This window comes from Ochotona curzoniae, unplaced genomic scaffold, assembly GCF_017591425.1.
Source record: "Ochotona curzoniae isolate NIBS_2020 unplaced genomic scaffold, NIBS_Ocur_1.0 scaffold_4701, whole genome shotgun sequence".
NCBI classification, from domain to species: domain Eukaryota; kingdom Metazoa; phylum Chordata; class Mammalia; order Lagomorpha; family Ochotonidae; genus Ochotona; species Ochotona curzoniae.
In genome coordinates, this window is record NW_024467122.1 from 23762935 (window position 1) to 23782172 (window position 19238).

Below are 19238 nucleotides of genomic sequence, written 5' to 3' on the forward strand. Positions count from 1 at the left end.
AACAGAAGATAACCACTTACTGTTTATAAAAGTAAGCAATTATTTCCAAGGCTTTGGGATAGAGAATTTTCAATCTTCACAATGTGAAACTTTGGGGAGATGATATTATGATCCTAGAAAGTGTTATGGTTTCTTTAAAATATTTTCAAATTGTGGACTTTTATGAGAATTATTGCAATCCCTATCTTTAATGGTGTATGTGTGTGTATGTTAATGTCTTGGGTTCATTACCTTTACAAACCAGCTGAATTTATTATTATTTTTGACATTAAAGCTTACCTTTGTGTTACCTCTTGGTCTTAAGGGCAATAAGGGATGTGTGTATCTAGTTCGAACATTTCACTGACCCTTGAAAATTCATAAACCATAAAATGGTGACAGTACACTATAGGGGATCAGTATATGTACTCCATGATATGACTGTAGAGATCAGAGTATGCCTCCTCAAAATGTGTTTCTTTGATAGAAGGATTATTTTTAGTTGATTATTTTGAGAAACTACAAATATCAACTTCTGAAAACACAGAAGTTACACTTTTTAAGAGAAATTTATTACTAGAAAGGGAATTTCTGTTTGTAATTGTGTCTAACTCTCTGTAAATATCCTTAATAGTGAAGAAATCCCTGGCTTAACTCTGTACAACAAACCTTCCCGTCTCCTCTTTACCATGGCTTTCCTATGTATCTTCCCCAAACAGAATTCCCCCACTTTTTAGTGAGGATAGTCTGATTCAAAGCCATCTCTTCAAAATTTATTCATGTCTCTTGGTAGCTCCCATGTATACATAAGGAATATGCTAAAAACTCACATAGGACTTTTTTCTTATTAATTTGTCTGGGATCCCAACTAAGGTCTTAGGAAAAATTATTTTTTTTCCTCCTCTACAATGCAAAATGATAAGCCTGGCTTGATTTTTTTTTTCACAAATTACTTCTTAAAACCTCTGCTTATCGTTGGCCTATTTTTAATGATTTATTTTAGTATTTGTCAAAATAATTGTTTTTGCTATTTCCATGTTTCCAAAGAAATGCAGCATTTTCTGCTAAGAATTCTTTAGCATGCTATATATTTTCCATTTTAGTGACTTCCTGATTTTATCCCTTTCAGTACATTGTCCCTTATGAGAGGGCTATCGCCTGCCAAAAAGCCAAATTTCTGGAGGATCCCCTGCTTACGGTCCTAGGCATCCATTCTCATCAGATAAACTCTTAACTAATCCTGTAATTCTTTTCCAGAATACTTCTTCCTTGTTAAACTTTGATTAATCTGGGACTCATCCTTTAAATATACTATTAAAAGCAAGTGAGTGCGAATACATGCCACTCTCTAGTATATGTTTGCATTTTCTAAGCAATCCCTGAAAAAGTGATTATTAAGGTGGTGCTTCATACTGTAACAGGCCAAGAGGGAAGATACTTGGATCAAGCTCATCTTTTATTCTGTCAAATAAAATCTGTATTGGGAGTTAAACAGGAAAGGAAGTCTTTATTCAAGACGGTTTTAATAACAGAGATAGACTGAACTCAATTCTGAATACAAAAGGGACAGCCAAGATTCTATAAAAAATGGAGCAGGTGAGGGAATTACTGGATAGAAAATGACTGAAACAAACTTGATTAGATATTTAAGAATATGGCAAGACAAACCAGCTCTAAGGGTAGGAATAGACCATGTACATTGGTTCAGCACAACTCTTGCTAGACTTGGGCTGAATAAGCAAGGGAAAAGGACAGGTTTAAAAGATGGCTCAAAAGATGCTGGTAAAGATGGTTAAAGGAGGGAGTCCTTGTCACTTTATAAACAGTCCTCTCAGTTGCTTGATGTACATTTTGTCAGACAGGCAAAAAAAAGTCTTCAAAACGTTAATGGCACAATTTGCATTATGATTAAACTACCCTTGAATTAAAAAAAAAATGCACCAAAATAAACCTACATTTTAGTTCAATTTTTCTACAAACTCTTAAAAATATGTTCACATGACTATGCTCCATTTGCTTATCTAAAATTAAGTTTAGTTAGAACTCTAATTTTTCAGATTTATTTACTTTTACTTCATTTAAAAGTGAGGGAAAAGGGGCACAGGCAGAAAGCTTCAAAGATCCCACAGCAGTAGGGGCTGGGCTAGGCCAAAGCCAAGAGCCTCGCGCTCTGTGACCCTTATCAATGTCATGGACCCTAGCACTGGAATCATCATTTGCCACCTCCCAAACTACACATTAGCTGGGTGGGAGCTGTACCAGAACCACAGAGTCAGGAATTGAGCCAGGAAATTTAATACGGGATGTAGGCATACTTTATATCATCTTAGCTGCTATGACAAATGCCTGCCCTAGACAAATTTTTAAATAGTCTGTTCAAATTTCCACGTTCTTGCTTGTTGTGTTTACCCTGAGGAAGGAAAATACCATAATTTTCTGAATTACATCATTAGATTGCTAACATCCTTTTTCTCAATGGATCCTTGTGACAGAAACTTTTCCATGACCAAATTTCAGTCAGGCTTCTCTAAACCCTCTTCTCAACAAGGTCCCAATCCTTGGGCTTCTGTCTTTCCATTGCTGACTTTTAACAAGAATCTTTTCTTTTTTTTTTTTTATTGTTGCTTACATTGTATTATGTAGTACAGTTTTATAGGCGCTGGGGATTCCCCCCACCCCTCCCATACCCCTCCCCCCATGGTGGATTCCTCCACCTTGTTGCATAACCATAGTTCAAGTTCAGTTGAGATTCATTGCTTGCAAACACATGCCTAGCATAAAGTTCAGCATCTTATTGTCCAGATAAGTTCAGTGGCCTCTTGGGGAGACCTTCTATGGTCTGAAGATAGGTCTAACAGAGTAAAGATCCGGTCAGTTAAAAGCCCCAACAAGGCCTCAGTATCAATATACAACATTATGAAATTAATTGACATAGTATTGGGTAAACAATATGTTAAAAATAATGCAAGTTCCATTCTTCGAAACATCTGGGTTGAGACAGTATCAATGACAGGTTCAAAAAATAACAAACAACCATACAAAAATTACAGGTTAAATCAAGGCAAACATGTGGTATCTAATCTTTTGGGATTCACTCATTTCCCTTAGCATTATAGTTTCCAGTTGTGCCCATTTAGCCACAAAGAACTGCATTTTGTTTTTTTTAATAGCTGAGTAGTATTCCATGGAGTAGATGAACCAAAGCTTTCTTATCCAATCTTCTGCTGATGGGCATTTCGGTTGCTTCCATGTTTTTGCAATTACTGATTGTGCTGCAATGAACATAGGGATGCATGTTGGTTTGTCGTAAAACAGGTGTTTTGGATATATTCCTAGGAGTGCTATTGCTGGGTCATATGGTATGCAGATTTTGAGTTGTTTGAGTGTTCTCCAGACTGATTTCCATAGAGGCTGTACCAATTTGCAGCTTGCAAAGACTCCCACCCACATGCTCGCTTCGGCAGCACGTATACTAAAATTGGAACAATACAGAGATTAGCATGGCCTCAGTGCAAGGATGACATGCAAATTCAGGAAGTGTTCCATATTTTTTTATCATAAAATGATAATAATAAATAAAAGATTATTTTAAAAGACTCCCACCCTCAATATCTGAACACCCTTGATAACTGACCAAGTCCCTCAACTTCCACCAATCAACCCACCACCCCAGTGATATTTGATCACACTGGCTTCCCTTTAGCTACCACCATGTTAGGTCAGCTTAGTAAGAATTTAATTTTAATTTTCTAACTACCGCCTCCACTACCCTGCTCTTAGAAATCCCAATTATCCCATGCTGTATCTAACATTGACCCCAATTCTTTACTGACATATCTTTTCCTCTGAAGTGACTGTACTTGTATAAAATCTATCTTTACCCCTTTTTTAGCACCTTGAAATTCTAATTTTCCTCTAACACTGTCCTCCTCCCTTGCTATGTAAAAAAAATTGATGCTGGCAAGAATTTAATCTTATTTTCTTGCTATAATTAGAATACACCTTGACACTGGAGACTAGTAACAGTGTGGATAAATACTGAGAGAAAGAAATCAAGTAGTGAGGAGGCTCCTGCACTACTACCGATGACAACTGAACAGAGTATCTGAAACAGCTGGCATTAGGTGGCTGACTCTCAGGATGGGAAAAGAGAAGAACAGACGTACAATCCAGACCCGAGATGTCTTACGATGGTCTGAATCTTAGTCTTTGCTCTGCTAACACAAAAGTAGCAATTATCTTAACTTACCTTTTAAAATATCTAGCTTACAAAGAACATACTGCAATTATTCTTTCAATGACTAATGCTTTGAATTTCTCAAAATTCTCAATGTTTTACGTACATTTGGTTTAGTTTATCTGAATATTAGTTACGATGCATTATATAGGCGTTAATGAACACTTCAAAATTTATCATAATTTTTCAATGTTTGAGGAAGCACCAATGTAGAGAAAGGAAAGACATGAAGTGCTAATGCAAAAGGGATAACAGGAAGAAAAGGTAAGAAACTAAGAATGCGTTTTACAGAGATTAGAGGATAAAAATAATGGTGTACGGGGACGGAAGGGCGAAGACATTGACAAGGGACCAGGAATTCCATCCAAGTCATCCATGAGAGTGGCAGGGACTCAATTACTTGAGTTATCACCTGTGGTCTCCCAGGGTGCACGTTAGTAGGAACCTAAAGTCATCTGAAATTCAGGCACTCTGTTTTGGGACGTGGGAAGGCCAGGGCTCCAATCCAGGCACTCAAATATGGGATACAAGAATATCAAGCAATGTTTAACCACTACACCAAATGCCTACCTAAATGAAATATCCTTATTTCATGTATTTCTCTGTTCAGGAAAGGAATTTTATATATTTGAGTTATGAAGTCTCTGTCTTCCACACAGAATGCTTTATCTTTCAACTACACATGTCTCACTACACAGAATGAAGACCAACAGCATGAAATTGTTTTTCTTCTGACAGGTTAATGTGCAAAAGCTGCCATAGCCAGTATAGGTGAGTTTAGGATTGTTATCACCTCTACTGCAGCCCCATATGTACTGCAATTCTGTGTGTAAAATCCAATCCTACCCCCACAGCAGCTGGGGTTATGATATCTAAAAAAAAAAAACCAAGCTAGAAGCATCAACACAGCGATTCAATGGGTGTTCACAATAACTGTGATTCATTATCATGTTGCTCTAATAAAATAATATGGCTAGCACCCCCATTTACATCACGTATATGATCTCATGATTCTTCAACGATTTCTGAAAGAAGGAATGAAAATGAGTAATACTCTAGCACTTCCTCAAATTCCACTTTCTTTGAATATTCCATTTAGCCCTATCCCAGGCACAAGTCATTATGCTTTCTGATAGCATGAGAGGACTACTCCAAAGTATAAACAGTAGCATTCTGCTTAAGGTTGCCTACACAATCTCAACATGTACATTTCTTTTTTTTTTTTTTAATAAATCTTGCTTTCCTGCTGACTTTATGTCTCTTCCTTGATGTTTTCTTTCATGGAGACAAGAAGCTAAACCAACCCTGGTTACCTCCCTGAAAACAAGGTGACACATTCACATACTTAACAACAAAAATGAAGCATAAAATACAGCTATCTTTTTTATGAAACAACAAAAAAGTGCATTTCACCAAGTTTTACATTGACAGGATATTATAAATGATAAAGCCAAAAAGTTTTCACCAAAGGAATTCTAAAACCTATCAGGTTTTGCATATTATTTATACACCAATATAGTTTCCTGTGCTACTTCATACCAGTTAGCTTCAAGGAGAAGGAGGGGCAATGTTCATCAGGGATTGGAGCCAGTTGACCAGCCATGAAGGAACAATGTGTGTCAAAAAGAGACTATTTAGAATTCAAACTGTTGGTGAAATTGAAGTTGGCAGTTTTAATTGTAGGTGAAATTTCTGTGAAAAGAATGTAATTATCCAACTGGATTTTAGCCAGCACACCTGAATACTTCAAAAAATATATTTTAATACCATAAATAAATACCTCCTTTGTCCTATTTCTCAGTGAAAAGGTGTCTGTTCCTAGGGTGGGTTAAATGCTGGGGTTCTGCTTTAGTTCTGACTCAGCAGGAAAAGGCCACCAACTGAATTGCCAATCTACTTCATGTGGAGATCTTTGATCAAGCAAAGAAAAGCATTATTAGGTATTCGCTCACTCTTATTAGCATTTTATTCTTAGGAATCTGTGTCCAAGTACTTTTTCTTAGGTAGGTCAAAAGCATTACATTCAAAACCTCTATCAGATTCTGGCAATGTGGCTGGCAGGTAAAGCCACTGCCTGCAACAGCTATTTCCCATACGGTCACTAACTCATGTCCCAGCTGCTCCATTTCTGATTGTCTGAGAAAAGCAACACAAGGAAGCCCAAGTGTTTGAGCCCCTTCCACTGACATGGAACACCCAGAAGAATCTCCAGGCTTCAGCCTTGCGAAATAGTTAGTTGTTGTGGCCATCTTGGAAGTGAACAAGCAGATGAGAGATTTCTCTCTGTCTCTCCCCCTCTCACTGTGTGACTTTGCCTTTCAGAATAAAGAAGTAAATCCTTTAAAAACCTCTATCAAAGTCATAGTCAAGACTATTCTATCAATTGACCCAAAGTAGATTTGGTTCAAGAATGAGTTTTTCTTTTAGATCACAATCAGCATAACATTTCTACCATTTACAGGAATTCAGGTAGAACTATCTACCGTGGTACATCTGGAGGGCATAATGCTGAGGAATACTAAAAGCTGCAGTTACAGATCTGTAAGGCTGCATCAAGTTGCAATTTCTCACAACACTGAGAAGTAGACAGAAAGGATTCCTTTGATAATTTTGGAGGAAATAAAACATTTTTTTGAAGATAATTGTGTGAAAGATGAACGTTACACAAATTAAATTCAACAGAATTTATTGGAACAAAGAGTCACTTGCTAATCAGGCAACTCTCAGAACCAAAAGCAGTTCAGAGAGGTCTACTCCACACAGTTGGCAGACAATATTTGTGAACAGAAAACGTCATGGAAAATAAGAGAGAGCAAGCCAGCAAGTGTGGGATGTAAGGAGCAGACTTTTTTAGCCAGGCTTGGCATGGTGGCTCCCACTACATTTCAGGAACTACTATGCTGCATGGCTAAAATCAGGGGTTTTTAAACTCCCACTGGTGTACAACAGCCAGGGACTTTCCTCAAGCCATCCAATCAGTGAGCCACATTCTGTTTGGTGCACAACATAAGTGATCCAATAAACCTGGGTGGTGCTCATTACAGATCATCCAACCAGTTTAAGGTCAGACCACACCTTTAGCCAATCAGCTAGTAAGCAGATAGCTGTGGTTAGCTATACTCAATACTTAGTCAAGGAACCAAAACCAAGTCATATCTGCCCATTGATATGGGGTGCTATCACCTGGCTGGACTCTGGCACAAAAGAATTATGTAAAATCCCTTCATACTGGTTGGAAGAATTTCTATAAAACCTCTAAAACTGAGTCTATATGCCTGATGTTCAACCAGCTAATTACCGACACCAAGGTGCTGAATAAAAGCAGGAAGTTATTTGCAATGTGCAGAGAGCAAGCTATCAACAGTAATACTCCCTCTGTTCTCAGACTCCCATGAACAGGGACTTTGTGGGGCCAGTTGCAATCACTCCTTCAATTCAGTGGATTAACTTAGCATTGAACCTGATGGTATCCACATTCAAAGTACTAATAAGGGACTTCAGTTTCATAAAGCATTATTTACCTCATGCCCACTTTCTCCTCTTTTTAAACACAGTATATTTATCATAATTAACATATCAGAATTACATAGTATTATTAACTAATCCATATCCTTTTTAGGTATCCTACCTTTTACTTAAGGATATTTTTGTGTTTCAGGATCTTCCCATCCAGAATCTCATTAAATTTAGCCATTCTATCTCCTAAATCTGCTCTTGGTTATAGAGGGTGGTTTTTTTCTTTCATTATTTTTTGGCCTTAACATTGAAGAGTTTCGAATGGCACTTTACAGAATGCACTTCAACTAACATTTGATAGTTTTTCTCATGAATAAAGTAGAGTTAGGTGTTTTCATTTGAACACTGCCTTGACTTTTTTTTTACTAGACTATAACATTTTTACTTTTTAATTGTTGAACTATTTACTAGTCAAGAAATCTTTTACCATAATGTAAATTAAAAACATGTTATCTCAAGAATAAATGGGTCTTTGAGCTTAAAAAAAAAGGTAATATTACTAAGTTTTGAAGGAAAAGATGTTATTTAACAGGAGCTCTTTAAATGGGCTCCTTTAGACATACCTGTCTCACAACGGTGATTTTGTGGGGCAGGGTGGGGATGCAATTTCTTTTGTACCTTTTTAACTTTTGGCATTATAAGGCATTATAAGGTATTCTAGGTTTATCTTCTGTATTTCCTCCCCAGCACAAAAATCATCCATTTCTCAAAGGAAATCCTAGTTTCTATTATTGTATAAAGGTTTTAGAAGAAAAGAGCTAGGTCCATATGTGCTAATTGGTACTAGCACGTCTACATTCTCTCAGCTGAAGAATAAAAACGAATGTGTGTGCACTAACCTTGATCAGCTGGAAACATTTTAACAATATTTAAACATTTACATAGGATGCATATGATCTGCATCAAACACACATCTGAATATATGCATGTTCTATAAATGTCTCAGATATCAAATAAATGGTGTTAGAGGAAACATTTGCACATCTTCCCATCTATCAAATACCAAATAAATTTAAATTGTGTGATAATATGCTTCAGTGATAATATCCTCCACAAATTTATTACAATATTCTTTATAAAAGGCACCTTTTTTTAAAGAGTTGAAATTCTTGTCTCCCTACCTAGAAGATTGGAAATGTGAAATTGAAACCCACCATTGGCATCAGAACTAAGGAAACATCTATAACAAAAATGTTGAAACTACTTAAAAACTTACTTGCATTGCTCAACAACATTTTATAATTACTGAGGGTCTCAAGGGATCTGAAACCTTGAGCTTATAAAAATATTTTGGCAGTTTTAGAGTTATGAAAATTTGTTGATACTTCCTCCAAAACAATTTTACGACTCATAGAGAAAAACCAACTTCACATTTCCTCAAGTAGTTATTATCACACCAGAGCATATTTCCTGATGAAAGACAGAAAATTAAAATACACACTATGCATGGAACTTGTGTTCAGTTAGTCTGTCAACAACAGTGCTTTGATATCAAATTCACCGGCAATTTCAGCACAGACTCATGAACAATAGAATAGTATTCCTGAAATGCTTCTTCCAATGCCCATGGACTGTTTATCTCCGCCCCCCTATAAATTTGCCTTCTACTTTTTGCTTCAACCTTACCCCTTGTCCCTTTCTATAAAAAGCTGCCCTTTGTATCCATACAGAAAAACTAAATTACAGGAATAGAACTGGCACCAAGTCTCACCAGTCTTTCCTAACATTTAAGAATAATCCAATATTAACAAGAAATGGCTGCACTTCCAAACACATTTTTAGCAATGTATTGCCTGACACTTCAGACGTGTTCAGCTCTGGAATGATTCTGCCTGCAATCTGTTCGTTTTTCTTTGTCTCCCTCCCCACTTTCCTTTTGTAGTGTTTCCCTTGTCAACATTTCCCTTTGGTTTCATTTTAGCATTTTTCTCTTTGAGTTCCCAGCTTTCTCTTCATTCCATTTTCAGCTTTGTTTTATGGTTTTTTGTCTTTTTGTTTTCTTCTGACTCTGCTGGGATTCCACCCAGTAACTCTTTGGCTTCATGTGCATGCAGTTCAGCAAACTGAATCTGACACAAATCTGCCAGTTTTTCATTGTGGCACCTTTTCAATACACACCAAGTGGAGGGAAACCAAGGAATGGTGCTTTGTTGTTAGTAGTATGGAAAATTGTGGTATTATCATTTTTGGATAGGAGTTCTACCTTTTCCATTTTAGCATTTGTCTCTTGAATTTAGTTGAGGAAAATTCTAAAGCTTCACATAAAGTATCATAATTGCAAACATGCCATATATACAATAAAGATGGTGAAATGAAAGATGTTCTTGTGAAAATTATGTATAAAATAGAGTACATATATTTATAGTTATCTAATGTTTATGGAATACAGTATAAAATATCTAAATAAATTCATAAATCCTGAAAGGGGTACTTGTAGAAATGAGGCCTGAATTGTAACAAACTTGAATGAGAATTCCAACTGCAAGTCTTGAAAATGACATAAATTTTATTTTTGAGGGAGTAAATGCAAGAGAAAAATCTTTGTGTTTCTGTGATCAGAATATCTTACTCATTAAAATCTATGTTTCTTACTATTAATAATAGGAGAATCAAGTGCAAGGTATATTGAACAGAGGATACTAATTAATACACAGCTATTCTCTGATGTTTGTGGTTCATATCATGTAATCAGTATGCATGTCATTTGGTAATATGTTTTTTTACAATTTCCATCTAGTTTTATTAATAAAAGAAGTATGAATATAGGTCATCAGAATAAGAATCAGATAAAATGCATTTAAAAATAAAAAGTAAGTAACTTCCCCTTCTACAATGTGTAAAACAACCATACCATATGGACAATGAAACTACACAGTCAATAATCACCTCTTGGTGGGATAAGGTTTTCTGTGGGTTGCTCCACTGACAAATAGGCTATCAGTCAATAGAATCTGTCTATATATTTATATATTTTTTCTTAGTGACTTCATAAGTATTGATTTCCAAAGTGGAATACCCAGAGGAGTTACTTTCAAGGTGGTTTTTATGAAAATAAAGTAAATTAGCACTAAATATCAAATCAATATTCTTATTAATATTGTATTCAACATATGTGGGAAAAAATCAATTTGTCCTTATGAAAATGTGCATTGTGACACAGCCAGACTCTGGACTAATTACTATTTATATCTAAGCAGGCACATTCCAATCAGTGGAGAGATTTAGGTAATTGTCATTGAATTTGCAGTTCCCTCTTTGCTGTGACTATGACTGCTAAGATTTTAGGACGCTTTAGAACTGAACTATTCTCAGCACTGATGAGCCCAGTGCTACCTTGAATATTTACTATTCACAGGCTGGCATGTCTGCCATAGGATCTCACATCTGTGACTTACTCCCACCCATGGAAGCCCATCAACTGAAGATTCCAAAGTCAGCTGCAAGACTAAAAAAAAAAAAAAAACCCGACCCCCATTACCTTAGTTCTTGCCTGTTATTCTCGGATCACTGAAACATTCTGATTTGCTTTCAACATCATCTTCACTATACAGGAGACTCCGAAACAGTGCTTCAATCTATTCACTGGCAAACTGTCTTCTTTACTGGACTTGGGAAGACAAGAAAGCACTTTAATAAGTCATACATAAACAGGATATCATTCCCTTTTGTAATCTACTTCTGAATCTATTCAGATGTGAAGCGGCACAAACATCAAGTCTTGTTAATAAATAATGACTATAACATAAAACAGATAAAGTCAAATACTTGTAACTACTTCCTTTTTTTTTTTTTTTAGACAAATGAGTTTCTTTGTAGGACTGCCCACTTTGGCAGCAACCAAATGTTGAAGCTGAAACAACTTACTTATGACCACTGGGCACTGGGTGGCCATAGTGAAGTCAGTAGGACCCACATACACCCTGGACACCCTCATATTTAATTTTCAGCCAACTTCTGCGAGTCACGGGAGTTCTAATCTTTATACATGAGGAAATAAGACTCAGAAGTATTAAGTAATTTGTTCAAAACAAGGAAAAGAATCAGAATTTAAAATAAAAACAAGCTTGAATTGTCCAAGTCACTAGGCTTACAGCATCAACTGAGTTTCTTTGCATGTTGTTCAAGGATAACTTAGGGCTGACATGAAGCCCCTTCCTGATTTATTCTTTAATTTCCCACAGAACAAGAGATTACCATATGAGTTGGTTTCAAATAAAGTCAGGACACACAACATAGTGTTGTGCTTTACCTCCACCTGATACCAACATTTTTCTTCAAATTATTTGATTTTAAATTTATCACCAAGTCTGATAGCCTAGCTAAGTCAGTCATTGTATCACAATCAGTCTCTGCTTAGATTCTGTGTTGACATCAACCCTAAATAATCATGAAAGCAGTGGTTTTGCAAATGTATTTGAACTACTGTGTTCTTGGTTCATTTAAATGACATTGAGCTGCACAAGTGCTAAACATCATGTAGTCAACTGGCTTTAGCTTTTTGTTCTTTTCTGGGTGCTTCCCTAAATAAAGCAGCGTTTTATTTTTTAAAAGATTCATTGAGGGGGCCTGACACAGTGACACACATCAAGTCACTCTTCAGCCTGCAGCACCAGCATCCCATGTGGGCACCCTTTTAAGTCCTGGTTATTCAACTTCCTAGCCAGCTCCCTGCTTATGACCTGGAGAAGCAGTAGAAGATAGCCCAAGTCCTTGGGCCCCTAAACCTACATGGATGACCAGAAGAAGTTTCTGCTCCCAGCTTCAAAGCAGGCCAGCTCTGGACATTAAAGCCATTTGGTGAATGAATGAGCAGATAGAAGATCTCTTTCTCTATATTTCTCTCTGTGTAATCTGCCTTTCTGATAAAAATAAATAAATCTTAAAAATATAAAGAAGACCTGGCATGGTGGCCTAGCGGCTGAAGTTCTCACCTTGAATGTACCGGGAGTCCATATGGGCACCAGTTCTAATCCCGGCAGCTCCACCCCCCATTCAGCCCCCTGCTTGTGGCCTGGGAAAGCAGTTGAGGACGGCCCAAAGCCTTGGGACCCTGCACCCACGTGGGACACCTGGAGGAATCCTGGCTTCAGATCGGCGCAGCACCAGCCATTGTGGTCACCTGGTGAGTGAATCATCGGATGGAAGATCTTCCTCTCTGTCACTCCCCCTCTCTGTATATCTGACTTTGAAACACAAATAAATAAGTCTTTTTAAAAGTTCTAGCCCGTGTTTTGCAAGACAGTGTATTGCTTCCATTTGCATTCAAGTTATAATCTAAAATTAATTTACACACTAAATTGGGCCTTGTATAAAATAATCGAGTAAGATAAAAATGTTAACGCTAATAATTCTTTGTATACATGGCAAACACACTCATAGAACTTAGTAACAGTACATGTTTGGACAACAAAAAAGTTAGATGCACAGCTCAAAGTTACCTTGGGAGCTACACAGAGAAAGCCCGTTGAGGCTTCTTTATCACAGCAAAGTTCTCTGGGAAGGATAGACAGTCATATGTCTTTTTGACGAGATTCCCACTCCTGAGTAGTAGCATTGTCAGTGTGTGGTATGAAAGCCATCAATATAGACTGACAGTGTTTGTACTCCAAGAAGTCAGAGACCTTCCTGCAAAGAAAGGGAAAAAACCAAGTGGTAATGTACCGAGAAGTCTAGTAAGGCAGGGAGGTAGGAATGAAGTGAATGCTTCACCATTAATAAAGGTTCGTATTTTGAGGATAAAGATGCACTTTTCATTATTGGACACTGTGCCATGTATACATTAATGTGACACCCCATAATGTTCCACAAAGAAGTATAATTGTGTCATTAAAGCTTTTTTTTAGTAAGTAACACAAGAGAATTATCATTTGAAGAACTGAGTAAGTCTGTTCATTCAAATACAAGCAAAAGCATCTGTCATTTATTGTTGAAATTTGCACACATAGGAATGTTTATTGTTGGATTAGCCACATATGGTTTCCCCTGAGAAGGCTGCTAGTGACCAAGAATCTTTCTGTAATTGAGTAGTAATTTATGTTTTGTCCTTTTCTGAAAATTATTGATCAAATTTAGCCTTTGAGGGAGCAACTGAAGATCTCTCACTGTATCTCCCTTTCTCTCAATCTCTCTCAATCTCTCTAAATAAAATAGTCTTTAAATAAAAGCAAATTCACCCTGTTTAATCCTGAACCATATTTAAAGGAAAAGTTAGCATTTTAAGTCACTTTCTAGAGAAGTAACTAAGACACAGTGATATAAAATGACTTCTCCAATATACACTGTTAGTACATAAACTTGAGTCTACACATTTAATAAAGCACACTTATGCAAGGCATCTGTTGAGCATGATTCTGGAAAATCTATATTGTAGATTTACAAGTTAAAACAAAATTCTGATCTTGAGAGATGCAATACTTTTCAATGACCCATTATTACTCAATTGTGCAGATACACACACCAATTTAAACAAAGACAGTGTGAAAGTGTAAGATAAGTATGTGATTTAGTATATATGTTATATATATATTTATAAATATATGTTATATACATATATATCATGCTATTCCTCAGTCATTTAGTTGCAAAAGATTTTATTAACTTTTATGGTTGAACAATACCCTATAACATATATATACATATATATATACACCATATTTTCTCTATCCTGTCATCCTTTGCAAACTGGGTTGATTCAATAGCTTAGTTGTTGTGAATTGAGTTGCAATAACCTGGGGGTACATATAACTCTCTAATATGCTATTTCATTTCATTTGGATAACTTCCAAGAAGTGGGATGATTAGGCCTTATTATAGATGTATTTTCAGACTTCTGAGGAATTTCCATGCTGTTCCCCCAATGTTTTCTTCTATTGGTTTGATTGTATCAGGATGTAGCTGTAGATCCCTGGTCCATTTTGAGTTGATTTTGTATAAGGTGTAAGGTAGGGGTCTTGTGTCACAGTTCTGCATACACTGAATCTTTTTTCACATAACGGATTAGAAGATGTGTAGATTCATTTATGGCATTTCTATTTTGTTTCCTTGAACTTTATGTCCGTTTTTGTAGCAGGACCAAGTCGTTTCAATTATAATTGCCCTGGAGTATGTCTTGAGGTCTTATAGCATGATTCTCTTTGTTGGTTTTTGTTTTTTGTTGTTATTGTTGGTGATGGTAGTGGTTTTGGTTTTGTCTTTTTTTTCTTTTAAAGATTTTTTTTTAACTTTAGATGGAAATACAGGTCTACAAATAAAAGGAGACACAGAAAGAAAGATACTCCATCTGCTGGTTCATACCCCAAGAGGCTGCAATAGCCAGAGCTGAGGCAATCTGAAACCAAGAGGTTCTTCCAGGTCTCCTACATTGGTGCAGGATCCCATCATCCTCTGATGCCTTTCCAGGCCACAAGCAGGGGCTGCATGGCAAGTAGAGTGGCCAGGACATGAACCAGCACCAGTACAGGATCCTGGTGCCTGTAAGGGGAGAATTTGCCAATGGAGCCATTGCACTGGACCCTGTTTTTATTTTTTAAGATTACTTTAGTCAAGGGTGACACCCAAGTTGGGCACGGCAGGTTTCCTTTTTTGTCAGCATAGATTATGACTTTTAGGAAAAATCACAATCTCACCTATTTTTCTAGGTGATCAAGGTCCAACATTAGGCCAGGTGGCTACAAGCCCCACCCACACCAGCACTGTATCACACAAAAAATCTGTGGAATCTCCATACGCCTAGAAACCCAGCTGCACATCACACACCATCAAACAGTCACAGAATTCCCAGTCTCTGAGTGTAAGACCCCCAGTCTTACACATTGCAGAGGTGTCCCCAGCACCAGCTGATTTCTTATGCTCTGCCTTACCAGCTTACATTGCTGCATCTTTCCCTCAGGGCTAGTAGCAAGGTAGGACCCATGCATGTGTCACAGTTCCAAAGGTGTGTACCGCCCCCTGCCAATTACCTGCCCTGATTCAAAGCCAGTGGGAAACACAAATTTATGCTTTCAACAGAACCACCTAATTATGTGAATCCAGATACTCACCACAGCTTCCAAAACCAAATGCAGCTTTCACTTATCTCACTCTGGGGTCATTCTCTTCATTGGTTGGGCCCTTTGTGGAGGAATGGGAGAAAGAAGAATGCTGCTCTCCTGAAGCACCCATCAGAACCCTTCCTTCACTCTGGCTCTGGTGTGAACCCGGAATCAGTGTGGTCTCCTGGGACTCTGGGCACCACGGTCTGTTCCCACCTCCTTCTCCTGGTTGGCTTTTCTCCCCAGCCCCAGGGAAGGTGTCTTTTACTTGAGGTGGCAGTGTATTGGTGATTCATCGCTGGCTGCCAGCTGTCCCACAGAGCTAACTGCAAACAGCTTTTCCAAGTTCTGTCCCCTTGGCCCATAGTGCTATCATTGTTTGCTTTCACTGAAGATTTCTGATAATCGGATATCTGGAAATGTAATCCTTCCTTCTTTCTTTTCACATCCAGAAGCAGAGTAACTTAGCGCTCCTGTCTCCTATTCAGCCATCTTGAATCAGCAAATTTTAAATTATTTTAAGATTTTAAGTTTTTAATTTTTATTTACTAGAGAGAGCAAACAAATAATATTTCTTTCTTTTTTTTTTTTAAGATTTGTTTTTACTTTTATTGGAAAGGCAGATATACACAGAGAAGGAGAGACACAGATTGACTCCCCAAGTAGCCGCAACGCCTGGAACTGAGCCAATCCGAAGCCAGGAGCCTCTTCCAGGTCTCCCACATGGCTGCAGGGTCCCAAACTTTGTGCTGTCCTCCACTGCTTTCCCAGCCCACAAGCAGGGAGCCAGAAGGGAAGTGATGCTGCTGGAGTTAGAACTGGCACCCATATGGGATCCTGGCACATGCTAGATGAGGACGTTAGCCGCTAGGCTACCATGCACGGCCCTCCTACTAGTTCTGTCTGCAAATGCCCACAGAGGCAGTTACTAGGCCAGGTCAAAATTGAAGCCAGAAACTCAAATCAGGTTTCCCATGTGGGTGATATGAGCCACCACCTTTACTCTAAGCCATTCTTTCAATTATCACAAATGTCCACCTAGACGGGGAGTACAATAAATTCTTCTTAGCTTTTGTCTTGCTAACCATTCACTATACAGCAATAATTTGTTCTTTCCTGAAACTCTTCCATTGCTTGGATCCATAACACTAAGAATATCTTCGATTCACCCCGCATTCATTGATCTTACTCTTTTTTCTTCAGTCTCTTAAACAGTTTCTCATGTTCAATTTTCTTATCTATCTCCCTGGATGATTCAGCCTTATATTTTAAAAACTTTTTCCTAGCACAGGGCAACCAAAGAAGAAATGGCTTTAGATATTTAACATTTGAATTTTTAATCAACCTTCAACCATGCCTGTTGGTCGACGTCCATAGCTCAGCTTTCTTTCATTCTTTGCAAAGAAAGATAGGCAGTCCATGATAATCATTAAATAATTTCCTGTTACATAGTTATTGAAGTTTAAACCCTTGGACAAGCACTGAAATCTTCTATCCTGGGCTCCTACCATCTTTAAATCCTACTGAATCTCTTTGCAATCCGCTCATTACACAGACTGATTACAATCAACTTAATTATATAAGGAGTGAACAGGGAATGCAGAAAAAAAAAAATGGATAGACTTGGCCTGAGTACAAATGCAGCTGGTAACATCTTTAGCAAGTTAATTAGTTAACCTAGGCCTACATTTTCTTATTTTTAAAACTTTGGAGTTACTTAGTTTTTAGTCTCCTGACAGAAGAGAACCACTCTTTTAAGATGATTGGCATAAAATGCAAATACACAGGTATGGCATTTATTTTATAATAACAGTAATGTTTATTACTATAATCAAACACCATGCATATGTTAGCTCATTTAATCCTGTCCGAAACTCTTATACTCCCATTTTGCAAATGAGGAGACAAAGGAATAGAGAACTTAAATAACACACCCAAGAGCTCAGAACCAGACCGTGGTATGTAGTCAGAATTTATTGCACCTAGCAGAAGCCTAGGATATATTAGCTCTTGAATAAGTCATTAAATCCAAACAGAACACCATCTTCTACATATTACTTTGCTCATACAGTTCTTTTACTGGGAATTCTATCTTGTCTCTGCCTGCACTTTACATTCAATTGAATAGTTCCTCTTCAAATCCATCTCAAGCCTTTTACGGCACCCTCTCCTTACTCCAACAGGATCGTCCTAGTGATTTTCATTTAGCTTGAGATAACTAAGAATATGGGCCTCAGTTTTTGGTTTGTTTTTAGTCTCTGAATATAACATTGTATCTGACCCAAAGCTCTGTCTCACATAAGTCTTCATTAAATCTTTGTTGATTATAGGAGTAATTCTTCCGTAACTGTATTAGAATAAAATATTTCTTGCTTTATTTTTTTCCTGGATATATTTTTATTTTATTTTACTTTTTACTTTATGATACAATTCCATAGGCTCTGGGATATTTCTTACTTTAAACATTCACAATATATCTCTCCAAATGGAGAATGATCCTGGAGATTTCATTTTTAATGTGGATTTTTTATGTAGATCTCTTCTCCAGTTAAAAAAGAGTATTCCAATCAGATTTCACTGTCCATACGAATGCATTAATTTAAAATAGGCAGTCAAAAGGACTGGTTGAACCATGCAGGAGTTCATTTATGCACAGGTGAGTACTTATTGTAAAACATTTATGTAGTTTCCTATATATATATATATATATATATATATATAAAGAACTACAAGCTCCTGAGCACAAAATATTCTTATATAAGTGACACTAGTGCCACCTGCAGGAAAAATTCAAGCAGCAATTATGTTTTTATTCACGTATTTCACTTCAGTTCCACCACAAGGTTTCATCATGCCTTGATCTTGTTTTCCTAACACTATAGAACAAATGATTCGATCACATGTTGATGCATAAAATAAGCACTGCTAAGACATAAGCCACAATACAGTTTGGCTATAGAAATTTAACGTTCAAAAAATCAATGGTGGAATGACACTGTGGCATAGTGCCTAATATTCCTCCTGTGGTACCAACATCCCATATAAGTGCTGGTTTGAGTCCCAGCTGATCCGCTTCCCATCCAGCCACCTGCTTATGGCCTGGGAAAACATGGGAGGATAGCTGAAATCCTTGGGCCCCTGCACTCACGCGGGAGACCTGGATGAAGCTCCTGGCTCCTGACTTCAGATCAGCTCAGTTCCAGTCACTGAGGCAAGTTGGGTAGTTAATGGAGGACTTCTCTCTGTCTTCCCTTCTTTCTGTAAATATGCCTTTCAACTAAAAATAAATGAATAAATAAGTCTTTTGTTAAAAAAAAATTCCTGAATTGTGAGTTAGGAAAAAAATTGGGAAAATATCTTTTTCTTTGTTACCCTGAAAAATGTTTATACCCTTGGACATTCATCAAGGCTTCAATGCAGTTTTATTAAACAGAAATATTCAAATGCAAGAAATTTGAGAAAATGTCAAATTTAAT

The 19238-nt window shown here is 37.2% G+C and overlaps 1 non-coding gene across 1 annotated transcript; it reads left to right on the forward strand.

The window, feature by feature from the left end:
* The first annotated feature begins 3427 nt into the window (after nucleotides 1-3427).
* On the forward strand, nucleotides 3428-3531 carry LOC121149546. The gene has a single exon (XR_005882702.1). It is a non-coding gene; the product is annotated as a U6 spliceosomal RNA (small nuclear RNA).
* Nucleotides 3532-19238: the final 15707 nt, after the last annotated feature.